The sequence below is a fragment of the Miscanthus floridulus genome, chromosome 6 (genome assembly GCF_019320115.1).
Source record: "Miscanthus floridulus cultivar M001 chromosome 6, ASM1932011v1, whole genome shotgun sequence".
NCBI classification, from domain to species: Eukaryota; Viridiplantae; Streptophyta; class Magnoliopsida; order Poales; family Poaceae; genus Miscanthus; species Miscanthus floridulus.
Window position 1 is genome coordinate 54121018 of NC_089585.1, and position 22508 is coordinate 54143525.

Here is a 22508-nt window from a genome sequence, read left to right on the forward strand (position 1 = left end):
CCTCGTTCATTAATCTCATGAAGTACTAGGTGCATTAGTTAACCCAAAAGGCATGACTAACCACTCATATAAACCAAATTTAGTTTTGAAAGTAGTTTTCTATTCATCTCCCAATTTCATTCGAATCTAGTGGTACCCACTACGCAAATCAACTTTGGAAAGCACAACAGCACCACTCAGTTCATCAAGCATATCATCCAAACGTGGAATAGGGTATTGATATCAAATGGTGATATTATTAATAGCTCTACAATCAACACACATACGCCATGTTCCATCTTTCTTAGGCACTAAAATAACAGGAACAACACAAGGACTAAGGGACTCACGCACATAACCTTTGTTGAGTAGTTCTTGCACTTGTCGTTGTATTTCCTTCATTTCTTTCGGATTTGTCCTATATGGCATACGGTTTGGCAAAGATGCACCAGGAATAAGATCAATTTGGTGCTCAATCCCTCATATTGGTGGTAGTCCCACTGGTATCTCACTTGGAAAAACATCCGAATACTCTTATAAAATGTTAGCAACAGCAGGGGGCAATGAATGTTGCATATCATGAACTGAAATCAAAGCATCCTTGCATACCAAAGCATAGGCAATAGAAGTGGAAGCAACCAACTCATTAATATCAGATTTAGTAGCAAGCAAGCAACGTCCTTTCAATCTTAGCTCATCTTTCTTACTACTAACAGATTTGACATTTTTATCGATCTCAGTTTTAGTTTTCTTAGCTTTAGCAACATCATCACGCACAATAGCTTCAGGAGACATAGGAAGCAAAACAATTTTCTTATCATGGTGTATGAGAGAATACATATTTGATCTACCATGATGCATACAATCCGTATCAAATTGCCATGGTCTACCTAGTAGAATATGACAAGCTTCCATAGGCACAACATCACACTCAACAACATCATGATATGATCCAATAGCAAAATTAATTCATACCAGTCTCATCACCATAACCTTACCACTATTGTTGAGCCATCGAATGTGATATGGATGTGGGTGTGGTTTGGTTGTAAGTGCAAGCTTCTCTACCATATTGCTGCTAGCCAAGTTGTTGCAGCTACCTCCATCAATTGTCAAATGGTGTATGCCGCTGATTTTGCTCCACCTTCTCCATTTGTGTGCTAAGCACATGCTGCACAAAGAGGCTCTTAGAATGACCTGCATCCTCTGCACCAATTTGCTCTTTTAGTTTGTTCCTCGCTACCTGCATGGTCAGCAGCAAACAAAGCAAGTGTATCTTCATCAAAATCACTAGCAGAGGAATACTTACCATCATCTTTGATGACCATAACATGTTTGCTTGGACAGTCATGCATCACATGTCCATATCCCTGGTACTGGTGACACTGAACGTCACTTGTTCTACCTATAGATGCCATAGATGAAGCACTCACAACAGGCTTCTGGATCGTCTTCGCCACTGAATTTGTGGGAGTAGCATGAGTCTTGTTGCTGGATGATGGCATAGGAGTACGTGTAGTCAGATTAGTAGTCATGTGGGGCTACCATGAATTAGTCTTCCCTACAAAAATATTATTCTTGGCACTGGCACGTCGCCCCTGCACTTCCCTTTCAGCTTTACAAGCAAGATGAAACAAATGGGTTACATTAGTGTATTCTTTATATGCAAGGATGTCCTGAATTTCATGATTTAACCCACCCAAAAATCATGCCATAGCAAGTTCCTCATCCTCATCTAAATTACAACACAACATACCCATTTGCAATTCTTGATAATATTCTTCTACATTTTTAGCACCCTGTCTTAGTTGTTGCAATTTATTTAACAAATCACGTGCATAGTAAGAAGGAACAAATCTGGCCCTCATGATTCGTTTCAAAGCATTCCAAGTTTGTGGTATATTATTAGGATTTTTCTTGCCATGTTCTGTCCACCAAACAGTAGCAAAGTTAGTAAACTCACTAGTAGCAGCTCTAACACATGTATTCTCAGGAAATTCATGACATACAAACTTTTGGTCAACAACAATTTCCCAAGAAATTTATGCATCAGGATCATACTTACCATCAAAAGGAGGTATTTTAAATTTAAATTTACTGAAAGCATCATTATTATTGGGTACTTCACGTCGGCGGTGACCACCCATACCTCTATGATTATGGCGTAGGCAATGTCGGTCATGAGTGTCATGAGCATCATGTTCAGTATCAACAGTATAATCATCATCATAATTATCTTCAAGCCGCTCTTCGTCCTTGTTGTCTTCATTATGCTGCTCTTTGTCTTTTGTGTGGAAGTCATCAAAACGCTTCAGAAGAGCAGCAAGGCTTCTATCCATACGGACAACAGATGCCTCCAATCCTGTAAGCTTGGTGGTGGTGGTAAGTTGAGTGGCCTCCAATTGCCCAATCTTTTGATCAAGTCCTTCTATATGCAGCTGCACTTGCCTTGTAAAATGTTGAATGATGCCCTTGGTGCGAAAAGATTGTGGCATCTTGTTAACATCCTCTAATCCTGACATGGTCTAAAAGACAAGGACAACAAGACAATAGGTGAAGAAATAAAAGCCCTACAACTATTAGGATGTAGCTACAGCAAGACGCTCACTCTCAACCGGTTACACAAGCTCTTACCAATTCTTACCTTGCTCAATAGTAGGGGATGGCAACTAACAAGTCTGCAACCATGGAATGAAGTGTATCGGTGCCGCAACAACAACACCTATCAAGCTATAGTTGAAATATGTGGAGCTACAGGTGGGCTGAAGCAAGGAAGTACTAGCACCACGTTAGTCACAAAAGCAAGCTAAATAATTGTTCAACGGTGGTACTGTGCTAGACCTAGCCTAGACCATGCTAGAGGCGTGAGCCTGGACACAAAAAAAAGTCACAACACACCAACAGAAATAATAGAGAAGCACAACAAACAGTCTCTTTTCTTCCTATTTTTTTTCTTTATTTTCTTTTTTGTTTCTTTTTTTTGTTTGTTTTTTTTAGGGGATCCTCAAAACTGATTATATATACAAAAAGACTTCATAAGAGTCACACACCACACAAACTTTTCCTGAAAGGATAGGGGTATCCCGGTAAAAAAATAGATACTCTCTCTCTCTCTCTCTGGAGTAAAAACTGAGCCAATATGTATGCACAATGTGGAGGAGTCAAGTATAAGTATGGACTTCTGCTGCCTTTCTAGAACACTTCAATATATGTAGCACAAGTGCAAATAGCAACAAGATTTGGTAACATGGCGCAGCAACCAATTTGGACTCCACACCGATTCTAATTCGGTCTTAAACAAGATTAGGACTCTAGAGTAAGCTGAGCTAATATGGATATGTTGGATGTGGAGAAGTTGAGTATAGATATGAACTACTACTGCACAAAGATGTACTCAGATTCAGACTCAAAACAGCAACAAGGCAGCTATTAATTCAGACTCAAAACCGATTCCAACTTGAACTTCAACGCCACATGGGATTCGGTCTCAAAGCAAACTCAGATTCCTACTCAGACTTGAACATAAGGATGTATTTGGATTTAGCCAATAGAAGGTTTATAAGGTAGCACACGGCTATGACTAGAATGTGATAAGAACTCTAAACTCTAAAGGACTAAAACTAAGACCAGCAACTTGGCACAACCGATGCAAACCGAAAACTCAACAAGCCCTAACTAAGCAGTGCAAGCAAAGGCTCAAAGGGTTTATAGGATTTCAGGTAAACTAACCTACTATTTTTTTTTGCTTTTCTGGACTATAGGAAAAATTAAAAACAGCGAAGCATTCAAAGTCTCTCACTGATAAACCTTGCTCTAATTATCAACTGGTATGAACCCGCTAGGGTTGAATCCCAAACTTTTGATGAGAGGGCATGGGATAACTCAATTGGTGGATGGAGACAATGCTCATGGCCTAACTATAGCCATCCACACTGCACCTTAGCAACCGATATAGCACCTCCAATGGCTACCATGATCTTGTGGAGCACGTCACCTGGCCACTAGGGCACTCGTTCTGCAAGCAATCGAAGAACTAGCAAGAATAAGTATAACAAGTACTGAATTTACTAGATGAAGATGAAGGTTTTCAAACTCATTCTCAAATAAGGTGGGGTTCCGAAGACAAGAAGACGGGCGGCTGATCTAGCACGCGCGCTTACAAGCAAGTAGCGAGAGCAAAACTTGATCTAAACAAAACCCAACTATTCTTGGTGGCGTCGAAGGGGTATATGAAGGTGGAGGGACGACCACCAGGGTGTTGGGGTCATGCTCCAACCGTAGGACGCATCCCTAATGGACCCAACTTGATACACGGCCCATTAGGCCAAACTAAGGCGACACAGCACCTTTGGATAGAAAACCTCTCGGTAGTAATTTGGTCACTGTAGCCGCCTCAGAATAGATATGGACTTGATTCTAGATCCATGTGAAAATAGACTTCAAAAGGATTCCATGAAGTACTTGAATGCCCCTATCCAAGTTCGTATGTGACCGTGGTTCCTAAACAAAACAAGATGGAGTTGTCCTAGAGTCTGAATCCAGCCTGCGCGAATCCTTTTCCCTTTCGGTCCTCTACCTGGTTCCTAAACAAAACAAGAGTGCACATGTCTCCAAGGTCTAAATATGATATACAGGAACTCAAGAGTGAACTTATTTGATGATCAAGTTGATGAGCACGGACACAAGTAATAGGACCAAAACTGGTACTTCTATCGGCGTGGATGTATCGTTGGTGTTGATGTCTCATCAGAAACGGTGCCAAGCACGATTTTTAAAGCAAGCCAAAACTACTTAGAGTCTCGATTACATCTCAACCAATTCCACTAACCTGTAGCTGGTGCTAATATCTAACAAGTAAAACAATGCATACGACTAGAGGATGGCCCAAGAGCAAGTTGGAGAGACGCCAAGAAAAGATCGTCGTGCTGAACGCCAGTTCATGAACCGAGCACAAAACCATGGTTCACATCACGTTCCAAGGAGGTTTGGGCAATTTTTACGAGAGCATCATGACACCCAACACAACTTCACCCATGCCATGCTCAAGCACTCACTTTGATGCAATCAACAATACCAAAACATGCCGCTAGTGTTGAAATATTTTTGTTAGAAATTAAATGTCAAAATAGCATTGTCTTACTACTTTTCCATACTTAGAAAGGTTAAGGATTTAAGTTGGGACTAAGTAGCCATTAACTCTTTTGTTACAATTTTTAAAAGGCCTAAACCTTATTAATTTCAACCAACAAGTATTTCATGCAATAGTCCATACCTTATACTAACCCATAGGAGCAAAATATTTAAACACCATTTAGCTATTTTGCTCAATATAATTCGCCAAAAATGGTATTTTAAACAATAGTTCAAGTGTTTGCCGACTTAACAAAAAGAGCTTATCTTAACGTCAAATTTGATTTTTGAGCTCCCAAGAGCACTAGTTAAAACTATTTATTTTCACACATTAAAGTTGCCTCTTCAACTACACCACTTGCTCGTCATCTTTATTTAAGTATTACACACAAGTTATATTTTATTTTTGTTTATATAAATTGTTTTTCGTGCCAAACAATTAAAATGACCTATCCCATGTTTCTCGTTAGGATTTTCATTCGCACTTTTACGCACCAAGTAAGTTAACTTGGATATTTATTTGAGTCCACAAAAATGAGTCACATAGTATTCGCTTATCATCTCACGTGCGTTATAAATTTTTAAAACCTGAAAACCTGTTAGGCTAATCCCTCTCAAACCTAATTCTCGGTGCTAAGCAAGCTCGTAACACCAGGGCTGTTACAATCTTCCCTGCTTAAAAGAATCTCGTCCTGGGATTCAAAACAAGAATTAGAAAGGGGAAAAATGCAATGACACTTTGCAGATCTAAAATTACACAGAAGATTACACGACGTTGATCACTAAATCACACCAGGATTTAGAGATACATGGCTAAGGGCAACCTAGTACAACTAAGGTTTAATCCAGAAGTTGAGATAAATGAGGACAATGGAGAAACAACAAGAAAATGATTATCCAAAACATGGCGTATGCCCAACGGAACTAGAAATAGGAGACTGAAAACTCAAACATCGTCAACTCTAAGACCAAACTAACCAGAGATGGACTTAAACTTCTTCAACAAAAACCATATCCCTTCTTCTTGGATTACACAATCACCACTGACAGGCAACCCTAGTTCTTCGAGCAACGGCTGGATCTCTTAGCTCTACTTTGGATTCGGGGGGATGGGGATGGAGGAGGAGAGCAAGGGCATCTTATAGCTTGGAGGACGGAGGTGGTGGTGCAGCACACCGGGAGTGAAGGCAGCATGGATGGAAGACACTGATGGTTTATGACGTGAGGAATAGGTCGGCCATGGTGCGCTCCCTGCGCGAGCTTGAGTGGAGGAAGGAAAAAGGAGAGGAGGGCGTTTGCTCGACGAGGGAGGTGTGCGGGCAGCCGTGTCCCCAAAAGAGAAAAATAGGAGGGGAGTTCCGACATGGGGACGAGGGCGAGGATCGAGAGGCTGAGCTCAGGGTTATGAGCAATCGAACTGCTACCACTCCTACATGCCTTACCTCCCAATCTACCGATTCAATGGCGCCCACGGCCAGCGGCGAGCAAACGCCAAATTACCAGTTGGTAGTGATCGGACAGGCTTGAGGAAAATAGGGCATCTACCTGACTATATATGTCACCCACTGATGTGGGGAATTGCACTGCGAAGCCTGAGCTGATGATTATGAAGAGGAAGGAACAGTGGCTCTGCACACGGTGCGGCTATGGGGAGGTCACACGAGTGAGCCCAAGTGGATTAAGACGAGGTGGCCCCGATCGATGGCAGCAGTACAAGCACATGCGCATAGACAACGAGACATAGAGGCTTAGTGCGAAGCGCTTGAATTGGAGCGGTCGTACCCGAGCAGGTCGCACCGGCGTCGGCTAGCGGGACAAGCGCGGTAGAGGGACATCACCATCACCCCTGCGACCAAGGGCATTGGATCAAACACGGTGGCCTTTGGCACCTGCCCAGAGCCTCGACATGGTAAGTGAAACGAGGGGTGAAGAGAGCACCACAATGGCAAGGCGATTGTACCGCAGCCATGTCTTGTCCCCGCATGCAGCTCGGCAACCAGAGGGTGGCGCGCGCAAACAGTGATAGCGGGGCCAAGCCATAGTCAGCCGGGACGACTAACGCGAGGCCACGGGTGTCACGTGGCACCGACCGGGCACACGAACCAGCCAGCGGCAGCAGCCCGGCCATGACCTGAGTTCGGCGCTAGCAGCGCATGCACGCGTGGTCACCGTGCCCACGAGGCCAGTGAGCGAAATGGTGCCAAGCACGATTTTTAAAGCAAGCCAAAACTACTTAGCGTCTCGATTACGACTCAACCAATTCCACTAACCTGTAGTTGGTGCTAACATGTAACTAGCGAAACAATGCTTTCGACCAGAGGATGGCCCAAGAGAAAGATGGAGAGATGCCAAGATAAGATCGTAGCGCTGAACACTAGTTCATCAACCGAGCACCAAATCATGGTTCACATCGCCTTCTAAGGAGGTTTGGGCAACTTTTACGAGAGCATTGTGACACCCAACACAACTTCAACCAATGTCATGCTCAAGCACTCACTTTGATGCAATCAATAACACCAAAACATGCAGCTAGTGTTTAAACATTTTTGTTAGAAATTAAATGTCAAAATAGCATTGTCTTACTACTTTTCCATACTTAGAAAGGTTAAGGATTACAGTTGGGACTAAGTAGCCATTAACTCTTTTGTTACAATTTTTAAAAGGCCTAAACCTTATTAATTTCAACCAACAAGTATTTCATGCAATAGTCCATACCTTATACTAACCCATAAGAGCAAAATATTTAAACACCATTTAGCTATTTTGCTCAATATAATTCGCCAAAAATGGTATTTTAAACAATAGTTCAAGTGTTTGCCGACATAACGAAAAGAGCTTATCTTAACGTCAAATTTGATTTTTGAGCTCCCAAGATCACTAGTTAAAACTATGTATTTTCACAAATTAAAGTTGCCTCTTCAACTACACCACTTGCTCGTCATCTTTACTTAAGTATTACACACAAGTTATATTTTATTTTTGTTTATATAAATTGTTTTTCATGTCAAACAATTAAAACAACCTATCCCATGTTTCTCATTACGATTTTCATTAGCACTTTTACGCACCAAGTAAGTTAACTTGGATATTTATTTGAGTCTAAAAAAATGAGTCACATAGTATTCGCTTATCATCTCACGTGCGTTATAAATTTTTAAAACCCAAAAACCTGTTAGGCTAATCCCTCTCTGACCTAAATATCGGTGCTAAGCAAGCTTGTAACACCAAGGGTGTTACAAAGACATAGTGTAACACGTTGATTATTCCCAATGACTACTAGGAGTGGCTGAGGGTGGCAAGGACATGTTGGGTGGTGGCTTGGCTAGTGTTGGTGGCAGCGGCCCGTTGCTGGGGGTGCTAGCCCAGATGGCTGGGCGACAGCCTAGCATGGGAAGGCAGCGGTGGTCCAAAGGAGAGAGGAGGCGGCGGCGCAGAGGAGAGGAGAGCGAGAGAGGCGACACTGAGGAGAGGAGAGCAAGAGAGGCAGCAAAGGGAAGAGAGGGGAAGGGGGAAGAGATAAGGGATTAACCCTAAACCTGCTTAGTTTCTCATTAGGTGTCTCCCTCAAATATATAAGGGAGGTTACAATCACTAATGGGCCTGGCCCAATAGCCTAACCATCTATTAAAGCTAAAACATAATAATTCGGTCTATTGCCATTTACTAGCCACTAACTATAGACTTAAGGCGTTGCCTCCTCCATGGAGCTGAACTATGTATCAGAAGAAGGTTGAGCCACTATGGTTGCTGAGTACGGGTGTGCTAGAGGGATGAAGTGAGCGTATTTGGATAAATGATCCACCACTGTTAGAGTGATTGTTTTACCTGCCACCTTTGGTAAGGCCTCAATAAAATCCATGGATATATCTTCCCAAATCTGATCTAATCCAGCTAGATGAAGGTGTTCAGTCTTGTTGCGCTGGCATATCATGCAATTTCTGACAAATTGTTGAATTGTCTGCTTAGCTTTGGGAGTGTGAAAAGTCAGACGGAATCTATGGAGTGTTTTTTTTTTCTGATCCTTCATGAGTAGCATCATGAATAGCGTGAAGTATATCGTGAAGAATTGGAGAGGATGCAGGAATCTGTACCCACTTTTTATAAAGTATGAGGCCGTCCTCCAATTTCCAAGATGGGGAAAGGTGCCCTTTGGTGATGGCGGCAACAATTTTGGCGGGCTCCTCATTGGTGGACGCTTCTTCTTTGAGCTGGTTGAATATCGGGAATTGGATCTCCAATAATGCATTTAGTGATGGTTCTGTGGTCTCGCTCTAGGACAAACCGTCGGCCACTATATGGTGTCTGCCCGGTTTATATTCAACTGAGAAGTCATATCCTAATAATTTACTCACCCATTGATGTTGTGGAATTGTGGATAGTCGTTGGTCCAGTATGTACTTCAAGCTGTAATGATCTGACCTGATTATAAATGTACGGCCCCATAGGTAAGGTCTCCAATGCTTAACTGCTGTCACTAGACCGATTAATTCTCTTTCATAAGCAGCTAATTTAGCATGTCGTGGAGCAATCATGCGACTGAAGAAAGTTGTTGGTCCTGCTCCCTGATGCAGCACTGCGCCAAATCACATAGAAGAAGCATCACACTCCACAATAAACGGTTTATTAAAGTCAGGTAGTTGGAGTACTGGTGCTGTAGAGAGAACATATTTGAGTTGCTTGAATGCTGTTGTTGCCAATTCTGTCCACCTAAAATAGTCCTTTCTTAATAGCTGCATGAGAGGTCTGGCAATGGTTCCAAAATCTTTGATGAATTTTCTGTAGTATGCTGCCAATCCTAAAAATCATTTGAGCTATTTCATTGTTTTCTGTTGGGCCCAAGAGGCGATAGCCTGTATTTTCTCTGTGTCGACTACCACTCCCTAATCTGATATAACGTGGCCTAAATATCCCACCGTGGTTTGGCCAAATGAACATTTAGATTTTTTGAGAAATACTACACTCAATTGAAGAATTGTGAATACTTGTTGGATGTGCCCCAGATGTTGGTCCCAAGTTTTTCTGTAAATTAAGACGTCGTAGAAGAAAACCAAGACAAACTTTCGAAGGTAGGGACCCAATATATCATTCATAAGTGCTTGAAATGTAGAAGGAGCATTGCTCAAATCCAATGGCATAACCAGGAACTCAAAATGGCCATGATGGGTCCAGAAAGCTATTTTCTCACTATCATCTGAATGCATGTGTACCTTGTTATACCCGGAGCAGAGGTCTAATTTAGTGAAGAATTTGGCCCCTTCTAATTCATCGAGTAGCTCATCGATGACCGGTATTGGAAATTTATCCTTGAGAGTGTTGTCGTTGAGGGCTCGATAATCCATGCAAAAGCGCCATGATCCATCCTGTTTTTGGACAAGTATTACTGGTGCTGAGAACGGAGAAGTGATGTACCTTATGATTCCCTATGTCAATATATCATGGCACTATCTCTCTAATTCAATTTTTTGGAGTTGCGGGTAGTGGTAAGGTCTAACAGCTGTAGGTTTACTCGGGTCCTTGAGATGAATTCGGTGATCCTATCGGCGTTGAGGTAGCAGTCCTTGATGATCCCAAAAGAGATGTGAAAAATTAGTTAGAAATGCCTCCATTGTTGCTATAGGACTGAGTGTGTGAATCCATGGTTGATTAGGGCACGATTTGCCCAATCTGGTCCAAATGATTCGATGTCCATGGCGCCTAAATTTCATAGTGAGGTTATTGAAATCCCAGATGATTGGACCAAGTGAGCTCAGCCAACTAATGCCTAGCACGAAGTCATAGCCTCCCGATTTGATGCTGTAATAGTCAATGTTGAAGATTTCAGACTCAATTTGCGCTCTGAGATTATTGTATATGCCCACATTAGAAATTTGATATCCATTTCCTACTATCACTGATAGAGAATTTGGTGCATTTGTCCATGATATTTGGAGGTCATCTATTGTGTCTGAGTCAATGAAGTTGTGTGTAGACCCATAATCCAGTAATGCTAGGAAATCATGGCCGTTGATGGAAATCAATACCTGCATAGTTTGGCTGGTGGTGATCCCTGTGACGGCATTGAATGATATATGAATGTCCTGGGCTTCATGCTGTAAGGAGTGTGAATGTTCTTTTTGTTTGCATCATATATAGAGTTTACGAGCCATTGCTATCGCTGATTCTAGATCTGGTGGTTGCTGAAGCTGTATATCTATTTGCAACGTTGATGCCAATCCTGCAGTATAAAGCATGACTTGCTGAGCGGTAGACAACCATGTTACCTTGGTCAGTGTGAGGAGGAATTGATTTGTATAGTCATTAAATGTTCTGGTCTGATAGGTGCAAGTAAGGTCGCTGAGGTGGTTGTGGTCTATTGGTGGATAGAAGCGCCTGTCGATAGCGTGAGAAAATTGAGGCTATGTTGGATGCCCTATTTCCTGCTCCCATCTATTGAACAAAGTTAGGGCATTGCCGTGCAGACAAAATGCCGCTAGCTATATTCGTTCCTCCTCCTTGGTATTCTGGGCAGCAAAAATTTTGTTGCATTTGTAGAGCCCTTGTGACGGTTCATCGTTCCCATTGTATTTAGGGAATGATAATTTGTGGGAGTTTGATGATCGCCTCAATTGTTGTTGATCTCTTTTCTAGGAATCCTTGCTGAACTACCGTTGGAGAAGTGCCTCCAATGAAGTTGTCTGCACTATGTTGATCGGTTCTGGGTGGGAAGGCAGATTTTGGTCCGGTGGAGGAGTCAGTAGTATGGACCGTTTTGAGGGTGGCACATACTTCTATTCTTCCACCTGATTGGAGAAATTTTTTTTGAATATCTTTGCCCAACGATCGATGACATCGCGGATGCTCTCCATGGAGTTGATCACAGCGTGGCTCTAGATACCAGAGTAACACATCAGTTATTCCCAACAACCGCTGGGAGTGGCTGAGGGCGGTAGTGACGTGCAGGGCGGCGGCTTGGCCAATGTTAATGGCAGGGGCTGGCAACTGGGGCGCTAGCCCAGCTGGCTGGGTGATGGCCTGGAAGGGGAAGGCAGCGGTGATGAAGAGGAGGGAGGAGGGGGCGGCCCAGAGGAGAGGAGAGGGAGAGAGGCGGCACAAGGAAGAGAGGGGAAGGGAGAAGAAATAAGGGATTAACCCTAAACCTACTTAGTTTCTCATTAGGTGTCTCCCTCATATATATAAGGGGTGTTACAATCACTAATGGGCCTGGCCCAATAGCCTAGCCATCTATTAAAGCAAAAACATAATAATTTGGTCTATTGCTATATACTAGCCACTAACTGTAGACTTAAGGCGTTGTCTCCTTGTCTTGCCAATCATGACACAGGCGTAAATCTTTTGACAAATCGTCGCTTCGTCCAAGTACCCAGCTTGCAAAACGCAACATACTAAGGAATTTTGGCATTATCGGGAATGATGGGAAGCTTGATGAGGATGCAATCAAGGGCTATGCAGAATGTTTGAAGCAACTACTGCCACCGGACGTCCTCAGCTCACTTGTGCATGCGAAAGGACATGCTTTTTGGGACCTTGTGGCGGGGATCTCTTTACCTCTTCGTTACACTTTTCCCAGTTGTAATTGTTTGTTTGGGTTGTTTGAGTTGTGCTTCGAAGGTGTTGTGTTGCGTGTTTCCCAGAGGTCCCAATCCTGTTTTGGAGTTGTTCTAGGTGGTTTACGTTGGTTTAGTAGTTGTTACAGGTTGTTGTCGTCGTTATGTTGTTTGTCCTGTCTAGTTTTATTTCTTTTTTTTAATATAATCGACAGCTGTCCTGCCTGATTCGTTTAAAAAATGGATAATGGCCTTGGGCCGGCAGTGGTCCTGCAGTTCCACCGGTGAAAGCATAAGCGGCGATGGTCAATGGTCATGCGTACCAGGTGGACCCAGCGAGAAGTCAAGGCTAGGAAGAGTCATAGCCAAAATGGGGGATATTTAACTTTTTACCATTATAACGGATGTCACCTCTTCAGATAGCACTCTTAAAATTGCTCCTACATATTTACCATCGAGAGAGAGCATTTGATACATTCTTGCAATTTTCGCTGACGCGGCACGCCAACTCAACCAGACAGCATAGACAAGCCATGGAAAATGACATTTTTGCCCCTCATCTATTTTTTCTATGTCTATCCCTTCCTCGCTCAAGCTCCGGCCATGGCCGACGATGGGGTCCATGGCGGCGGCTGACAGGACAAAGGGAAAGTTGGGGGCGAGGCAGCTGGGTCCACGGCTGCGCCCAACGCTAGCGACGAACATGGGGGCACCTAGAGCACACGCAGGAGCACGGCCTCCTCGGCGCCGGCGACGAACATGGCGGCCCCGTTCCTCCTCGTGCTCATGCACCTCTGCTTCCTCGTCGATGGAGGACGCGCATCCCCGGCCACAGACGAGTTGCGCCGCGTCTCTTCGTGCGCGGTCACTGTCGGTACCGGCGAGCCAGCTTCCCCCGCCGGCGACGAACATGGTGGCACCTCGCCGGACCTAGGAGCTCGCGTGGCCAGAAGGGGAGGAGCCGGACCTCGCGCGCGCCGTCGGGGATGGGGGAGCAGCGACCGGAAGCGGAGGAGCTGGACCTCGCGCGGCCGACCATGGGGGAGGCACGCCGGGGATGGGGATGCACGCACGGTACAACCCGCGCTCGGGGCAGAGCCCACGCGCGGCGGATCTCGTGCCTGCGTTCGCCATCGGAGCAGCGCTACTATCTAAGGTGGTGCGCAGACCTCGCGCTCGTCGGGCTGCTGCTCGCATCTGGGAGGGAGGAGGCGGAGCTGAGAGGCGTGTAGGCCGGGATGCGTCTTTACCAAGCGATGAGGATGAGACGGACGAAGAAGAAATAGATGAAGGGTAACAATGTCATTTGGCATCCCACAGACACGCTGGCTTGCCTACGTATCCTGCAACGTATGCAAAAATAGCTTAAAGTTATGAGCCCGTGTTTAGTTGGCGGAAAGTTGGAAATTTGGCTACTGTAGCACTTTCGTTTTTATTTGGCAATTAATGTTCAATCATGGACTAATTAGGCTCAAAACGTTCGTCTCGCAATTTCCAATCAAACTGTGCAATTAGTTTTTTTTCATCTACATTTAATGCTCTATGCACGTATCGCAAGATTCGATGTGATGGGTACTGTAGCACTTTTTGGGAAAACTTTTCGCGATCTAAACAAGAGCTGAATTCTTCTCTATCGATGGTAAATATGTAGGAGCAATTTTAAGAGTGCTATCTGAAGAGGTGACATCCGATATAATGATAAAAAATTAAATATCGTCAAAATAGAGATCAAAGAGAACCTTATAATGGTAAAAAGTTAAATATCCCCCAACATGGAGATCAAAGACAACCAGCAGAGGTCAGGGGAGAAGTGGAGACAAGCACAGATGAGCAGGGGAGGCAATCACCGCAGCTAGCATGTCAGCAGCGATGGTGGCACCGGGGCCGGAGAGGCCGCCCCAGCGGCCACATCCCGTGGAGCGTATTCGCCAAGTTGACGGGATCAGGCTTTTCGTGCTCCAGAAGCTGCTATTCACTCTCTATGAACTGCTAGTTTGTTGACACAAGAAGATAGTGTACAGATTCGACCACAGATTTACGAGGCCCGCCACGTTAAATTCTAAATACTCGTACGGAAGACGAAGAACACAGTACTCTTTTATCCACACGAAGCATAATTGATTTATTTCATGATCAACAGATGCGAAACCGACCTAAAACTTGGTCGGCATATTTGCAGCTATCTTCTTGATGGACGGCCTGGACATGATGCTCTGCCACCACGCCTTCACGCGAGGGTACGCGTCGAACACGGATGCGTACGGCGTGGCCATGAAGTAGAAGGTGAAGGGGAAATGGTTGAGGTCCGCGAAGCTGAAGAAATCCCCGGCCAGATACTTGTGCTCCGACAGGCGCGCCTCGTACACCTCTAGCAGCTTCTTCAGCTTGTCCAGGCTCTCGTCCACGACCTTCTGGTCGGTGGTGGTGCCGCGCATGACGGGGAAGATGATGCACTCAAACACTACGGGCGAGAGGGCAGGGTAATACTGCTGCGCCTCGACCTCAGCCCATACGTCTACCATGGCCGCCGCCGCGATGTCCCCCTCCTTCAGGAGATCCACCTCACTTGACTTGAACTTGCGGAGGATGTACTTCGCAATTGCGCGCGACTCTGAAAACTCACGAGTTCAGCGATCATCGTTTGATTGGTGAAAACTGTGCAGAGTCCGAAGTATCTACAGGCAACCGCTTGATGATGCTAGTTAATAACTTACCAAACAGGATAAGGTCGCCATCTTGCAGAGCAGGGATCTTCCCAAACGGCTGCAGGAAAACGTTCTCGTAATTAGGTACGTACAGTAATTATTATCCTGTTTCGATCCACCTCACTTGACTTGAACTTGCGGAGGATGTACTTCGCAATTGCGCGCGACTCTGAAAACTCACGAGTTCAGCGATCATCGTTTGATTGGTGAAAACTGTGCAGAGTCCGAAGTATCTACAGGCAACCGCTTGATGATGCTAGTTAATAACTTACCAAACAGGATAAGGTCGCCATCTTGCAGAGCAGGGATCTTCCCAAACGGCTGCAGGAAAACGTTCTCGTAATTAGGTACGTACAGTAATTATTATCCTGTTTCGACTACACTGTATTTCCACTACTAATATTGAGCAAACTAGTAAGACACTCGACATAGTAAAGAAGTATGCGAGTTTTAAAGGAAATTAGGGAATCGGGTTATTACATTTCGCGCGACGTGGTCAGGAACTTCGTGCTCGCCGGCGAGGAAGTCGATGGTCACCAGCTCATACTCAGCGCCGACCTCCTCTAGGCACACCAACACCCGCGCCACGTTCGTCGACATCGGGTGCCCGAATATCTTCACCGGCGGCACCATGCTTGTCAGCTTTGTTTAATGCAATTCACTAGCCTTTATTTAGATGATTGTGGTTTGTGGGTGATGAATGAATGACTGATGACTACTGCAGTAGAGGCTGCGAGGAATGCTGGGCAGAAGCTTCCTCTATGCTCTATATAAGCGAGTGGCAAATCCATATAGCAGACTAGCAGTGGCTGCTGATACAAGTAGTGGAGGAGGACAGATGTGAACTACCAAGGACTTGACAACTGGACATATGTGAACTACCAAGACTCTGCTGCTATTCTAGTTTAAAAGTAATGTTAGCGCGCACCGAGCTGAATTAAAAGTACCGATTTGGTAGAGACGAATCCACAAGAAATAAAGAGATTGGATCTTTCGCAGGACCTGGTCTTGGTAAGACGTCACTGCTGGAAACCGGCACTTTGCCGGCAAAGCCTGAAATACACTCGACAAAGGCTTTGCCGAGTGCCGCACTCGGTAAAGGGCACTTGGCAAAGAATTAATCAGCAAAAAAAGGCTTTGCCGAGTGCCGGAAAAGCACTCGGCAAAGATTTACACTCGGCAAAATAAAAATACGAAAAAAACAAAAAAAATAGCAAAAATTGTTTTTTCGGGGGAGGCCACCATCGGCCGGCGCCCGTCCGTCCAGCGCCACCGGCATTTTTTGCGCAAAATTCACGGCTAACGCGGCCGGCGGGATTCAAACACACGACCTCTCCCTCGTGCGTTGCTGCTCTACCACTGCACTACACTATCACTTGTGTCTAGATGTCTAGATTCCATTATCTATCCTCATATATTATACTAAATCGAGAGTAAATTACTTGTTTGAGGCCCTAAACGAATTCAAATTAAAAAGTGGTCAACTACAAAGTTTCATAACTTTTCGAGATCTACAATTTTCATTTAGGAAGTTTTTCCATCCGAGGTCGTTTGAAAAATTCGAATTTCAAATTTGAGAGATTGAAACGTAGTTTTGTATGATAAGATGATTTCAAATCAAAAAGTTGTCAACTACATAGTTTCATAACTTTTGGAGATCTACAATTTTCATTTAGGAAGTATTTCCATCTGAGGTCATTTGAAAAATTCAAATTTTAAAATTTTCAAATTCAAACGTCGTTTTTGCATGACAAGATGATTTCAAATCAAAATGTTGCCAACTACAAAATTTCATAACTTCTCAAGATCTACAAAGTTTATTTTGGTCATTTATTCATCCGACATAGTGGTAGTAACATTATTCATAAATCCTATATATCTCTCTTCTACTTTCATGAAACTAATATGAGAGATATAGATTTTATGAACAATGTTATTGTTGCTTTGTCAAATGAAGAAATGACCAAAATAAACTTTGTAGATCTTGAGAAGTTATACAACTTTGTAGTTGAAAAGTTTTTCATTTGAATTAATTTAGGGCCTCAAAAATTGCTTTGAAAAAATGATTTGCCGAGGGCCAAAAAAAAATGCACACGGCAAAATGCCTCTTTGCCGAGTGCCAGAAAAAGCACTCAGCAAAGACGCATTTTGCCGAGTGCCAAAAAATAGCACTCGGCATCTTTGCCGAGTGCCAGAAAAAAGGCACTCGGCAAAGACGCATTTTGCCGAGTGCCGAAAAATGGCACTCGGCAAAATACATATTTGCCGAGTGCTGAAAAAAAAACACTCGGCAAAGCCATTTTTGCCGAGTGCCGAAAAAAACACTCGGCAAAGCCGTCTTTGCCGAGTGCCTGATAAAATACACTCGGCAAAGTGCCGGTTTCCAGTAGTGTGTATGTGTTGAGTTCACTGTAGTTGGTCTCCTACTCAGATCATGATTGCCTCTATGATACCAGTGAGGTAAACTACTCACCTTCCAACTTCATTATCTAGTTCTAAGGAAGTGATCTGTTACTCGGGTCATAGTTTATAGTATACCTCACATCAGTGACATAACATGACTGGGAAATTGAATTTCCTAATAGATAAAGCTAACTCATCAGTGACATAACATAACTCGGAAATTGAATTTCCAGAAAGGTAAAACTAACACATCTATGATTTTAAAAGGTTAAACTCCATATATTTCTGGTTATCATTTATATCTCTATCGCAAAACGCCTAGATGGCTAAAAAAATAGATGATATAGGACTGTAGTAGATACCATTTGTCGTGTACTAGAATAGGGATATTAGGAGAAATATTGCCTGAGTGTCATATGCCTGATTACATGGGACATGGTGGCAGTTAAAGGATGTTTAGGGCTTGTTTAGTCAGCTTCTAACTTCCTTAGAGCGGATTATACGAAGTTTTACCAAACAGTTAGAATGTTACCGGATTCTGGTGAGGAATTGATAAGAGTTACTCCCTACGTTCCAAATTACGACATTTTCTCCTTCTTGAAGTTAAACAAGTACATATCATCAGCCATCTCCATAATTCTCTGTCTTGGTACTTTACTGCACTTGACATTGATCCTAATCATGGCAAAAAAAAACTTCCAAACAGAGATCGCCAGTCTATCTCTACCAGCTTACCCAAAGTTGATGCCACCTATCTTAAAGTTTTCCAGTCACACCATTTTGGTGGTATTCCCCTCAACTAGACCCAAACTTCACTGAGATATCCAATACGCTCAATGTTTCCATTCCACACCTTCAGAGATGCCACGACAGTTCCATTCTGCAAGTAGAAATAGGACACCTTATTGATGACAAAGCTCTCCACTTCTTTTCAGAAGGAAATCTCACTAGAAAACTAAACTCATCAAGCTTCTTCGGCTGCCAATTCTATTCTCTAGCAAACAATGCTCTCAAGTTCTTAACTATGTTGTCTTGGTCCATCTCCACCTCCTCTATAGTGAATATACCATACTTGCCAAATCCTGTTCAAAGTTTGAATCTGTCTTCGTTTTCCTCTACAACATGAAAGAAATCTAAACCCTTGTTTGCACTTGCCATATACTGCACTACCATATGAGTATCCTTCCACTTGGGGCACCTATCTGCAATGTGATCCTTTCTAAAGCACACAAAGCAAACTCTGGGTTTGGTACATGAAGCATTAAACTAACCAGGCTCCCGCAGTTATAGCAGATATACAAGGACTTGCCCCCCAGAGCTTTCTCACCATCATTATCCACCATATGTTCTCCCTGATTTTGCAAGTTGGGAGTCTTCTGCTAAGTTTGATTTTGGGATCCCTCAGCTTGCTCTTGCTGAATCTGGTGCTGAGACTGGTTTGCCCCCCTATGCTGCTGAGGTTGTCTTCCTCTATTTCCCTGCCGTGCCCCTCTTGGCTGACCCCCTTGGCCTCTCTGATTGAATTGAGCATTGAACTGATTCTGTGGTGGAGGGTGATTCGGAAAAGGAGGTGGTAGAGTGTCGACGAAATAAAGTTGGCAGTCTACCTAGGGGTATGCCCAAGGTAGTAGATTATCGGCAGACAGATGCGCAAGCCCCAAACAAGACGGTGACGCAAGACAGACACGAGATTTTATCCAGGTTCGGCCGCCAAGAAGGCGTAATACCTACGTCCTGCGTCTGATTTATATTGCTGTATGTCAATAGATGATTTTTAGAGGGGTCCCCTGCCCGCCTTATATAGTCCGGGAGGCAGGGTTACAGATCTGGAAACTAATCCTAGTCAGTTACAATTGCCATATGTGGCCGGATAAGGATTCCTATTCTAACCGACCAGGATCCTGCTTGGTCACCAAATCCGTCTTGATTCCTTGTGCGGGACTCCGATCAGGTTAACTGGGCCGCACGTGGTCTCTCGGGTGGACAGAAACCTATCGATCCGAGCCAGCCCAAGCTTAGCCGTAAGGGTATAGGGGTTAATACCCCCACAGCTAGTCCCCGAGCATCATGTATTATGCTGCGACACGCCATTTTAACCTTCTCCGACAAGTGAGGCTTGAACCCTTGATGCCTCCGACCACCGTCATCACCGGAGAAGTAGGTTGTCCGAAGAATGTATGGTGCTCTTAAGAAAAAAGAAAAAGATTTCTGTCCTGAGAAGTGTGCCCACTTGTATTTCTGAAAAGAAATGTGAGTGGTCTTGAAGCATAGCGTCCTTGAACATCAGAAGCGTAGGGGTCGAAAAAACAAACACATTCACCGCAAGGTGAAGTGTGCCCACTTAGTCCCCGAGCCTGGTAGTAGGTGACGTAGGCACGTGGTGCCAGGGTCGAAAAAGAATTCCTAGTTTAGTTGAAAACCGAATTGTCGTATAGGCAAAACGAGATGCACCGGCAGGTGCATCGTACCGACGTAGTCCCCGAGCTTGCTGGAAGGCGAAATATGAGCCTTATAGCAAGGTCTAAAGAAGTGTCTCTTAACTGTATGTGAGTACAAATCACATGTAGCCAAGGAGAACCATTATTCAAGCAGTGGTCGGGGCAGTCCCCGAGCATATTATTAATCCTTACAATTATTCAAAGCACAGGGGTCGAGTAGACAAACACATTCACCGCAAGGTGAAGTGTGCCCACTTAGTCCCCGAGCCTGGTAGTAGGTGACACAGGCATGTGGTGCCAGGGTCTAAAAAGAATTTCCGCTGACGTTAAAAATCCAATTGCCGTACAGGCAAAACAAGATGCACCGGCAGGTGCATCATACCGACGTAGTCTCCGAGCTTGCTAGAAGGTGAAGTATGAGCCTTGTAGCAAGGTCTAAAGAAATGTCTCCCAACTGTATGTGAGTACCAATCACATGTAGTCGAGGAGAGCAAACTCCGAATAGTGGTCGGGAGAGTCCCCGAGCACAGCAGTGGTCATAGCATTTACTGAGTACGGTAATGGTCGGAAAAGTCACCGTGGTCGGAGTAGTCCCCGAGCACGGGAGTGGTCTGGTCAGTCCCCGAGCACAGTAGTGGTCTAGGCAATCCCCGAGCACAGTAGTGGTCTAGGCAATCCCCGAGCACAGTAGTGGTCTAGGCAATCCCCGAGCACAGTAGTGGTCTGGGCAATCCATTATTGCGTGCACCGCTTGTACTATTATTTGGTGTATTTATTTGTCGCCGTACTCTGCCAAGTCCAAACTGACACGTCTGGTCAAAAAAGCAAACAGGTATAGCACGGCATTCTGCCCTCTTACTCTTTCTGGCAAACTGTCGCTTGGCACCTGTATAGAGGTGCGTCAGTGTGGGCCCTCTCACTTTATCAACGAAGAGGCGCGTACACTGTAAACGAAGGGGCGCGTTTATTGGCATAGATCTTGAGGTGGTGTGAACAACCGTCCGCTGTGCGTGCGCACGTCTCCCAAGAAACTTGGGTGGACAAAACGACGGAACTCTTTGTTATTTATAATGTAGATCTGGCAAGTTACTGACACCGTTCCCCATTGTCATTCGTCGCCGCCACCTTCGTCTTCCTCTTGCCGAACCCTATTCCTCCGATAATCATCGCCAAATCCCCTCGCCACCGCATCCACCCCCTTAGAAAGGACAGACTAATGGCGAAGAGAGACGCCCAGAAGAAAGGCGGAGTCATGGCGAAGGAGTGGTTGAAGTCGTGGAGCAACGAGCAGACCATCGAAGACCTCGTCGCCATGGGGGTGCTCCACAACAAGGCACTCGCTGGATGGCGCGCGCCGGAAGGAGAAAGCTTCCCCGATCCACAACTAGGTGAGATTGTGGTTTTCGAAGACTTCTTCAAACGGGGTTTTGGGATTCCAGTGCACCCTTTCCTTCAGGGTCTCTGCTTGTATTACGAGATTGGGATTTGCAATCTGCATCCCAACTCGATTCTTCTTGTCTCCACCTTCATCCATCTCTATGAGGCTTATGGTGGCTTCCAGCCCCATTTTGACCTCTTTCACCACCTGTTCTGTCTTCGGAAGAAAGGGAGTGGTGGCTCGAAGATAGCCGGAGGCGTCTACCTGAACCTGCGTGACGGCATGAAGGCTCAATACTTGCACTACCCCTGGAACACCTCACTGGACGAGTGGTACAAGAAGTGGTTCTACATCCATGAAGAGCTGAACACCATCACCCTATGCGACGTGGGGCTGATTCCAGAGAAGAAGAATAGCTGGTCGGAGAAGCCCGAGAACTTAGAGCAGATCGCCGAACTGCTCGGGATGATCCCGTGGGGAAGGCTTGATGGCCCAAGCATGGTCGGCAACTTCATCAGCCGAAGAATCCAGCCCTGCCAGAAGAGGATTCATCCAGGCTTCGAGTACCAAGGAGGCGCTGATCCAACGAGGACCAGGAAGGAGCCGCTCGACAAGATGGAAATCAAGGCCAGGATTGGAGAGCTGTTCAACCTGGCCGATCCCAATTATGTCGGGCTGAACGCCATCGAGCACGCCTTCAAGCTGGCTCGACCTCCCCCAAAGGTAAATGATGCCTCCTTTTAATTGTAGAGTCATGTTGTAGCAAGAAAATAACTGTTTGTCCCCGTTTTGTGTCTCAGTGTAATGGTCATGACCGGGCAGCAGTGTTCGTGTCGCCTCCCCTCGGTGTAGAATGGCCGTAAGCTACCGGGCCAGCCGCCCAGACCAGCGCCAGGACCGACGACGTCCACTGGGCGGTACTCGAGACTGT

General features: G+C 44.9%; 1 pseudogene; it reads right to left on the reverse strand.

The window, feature by feature from the left end:
- Positions 1 to 513: 513 nt before the first annotated feature.
- Positions 514 to 16007, reverse strand: LOC136460613 (glutathione S-transferase 1-like; annotated as a pseudogene).
- Between the last annotated feature and the right edge of the window lie 6501 nt (positions 16008 to 22508).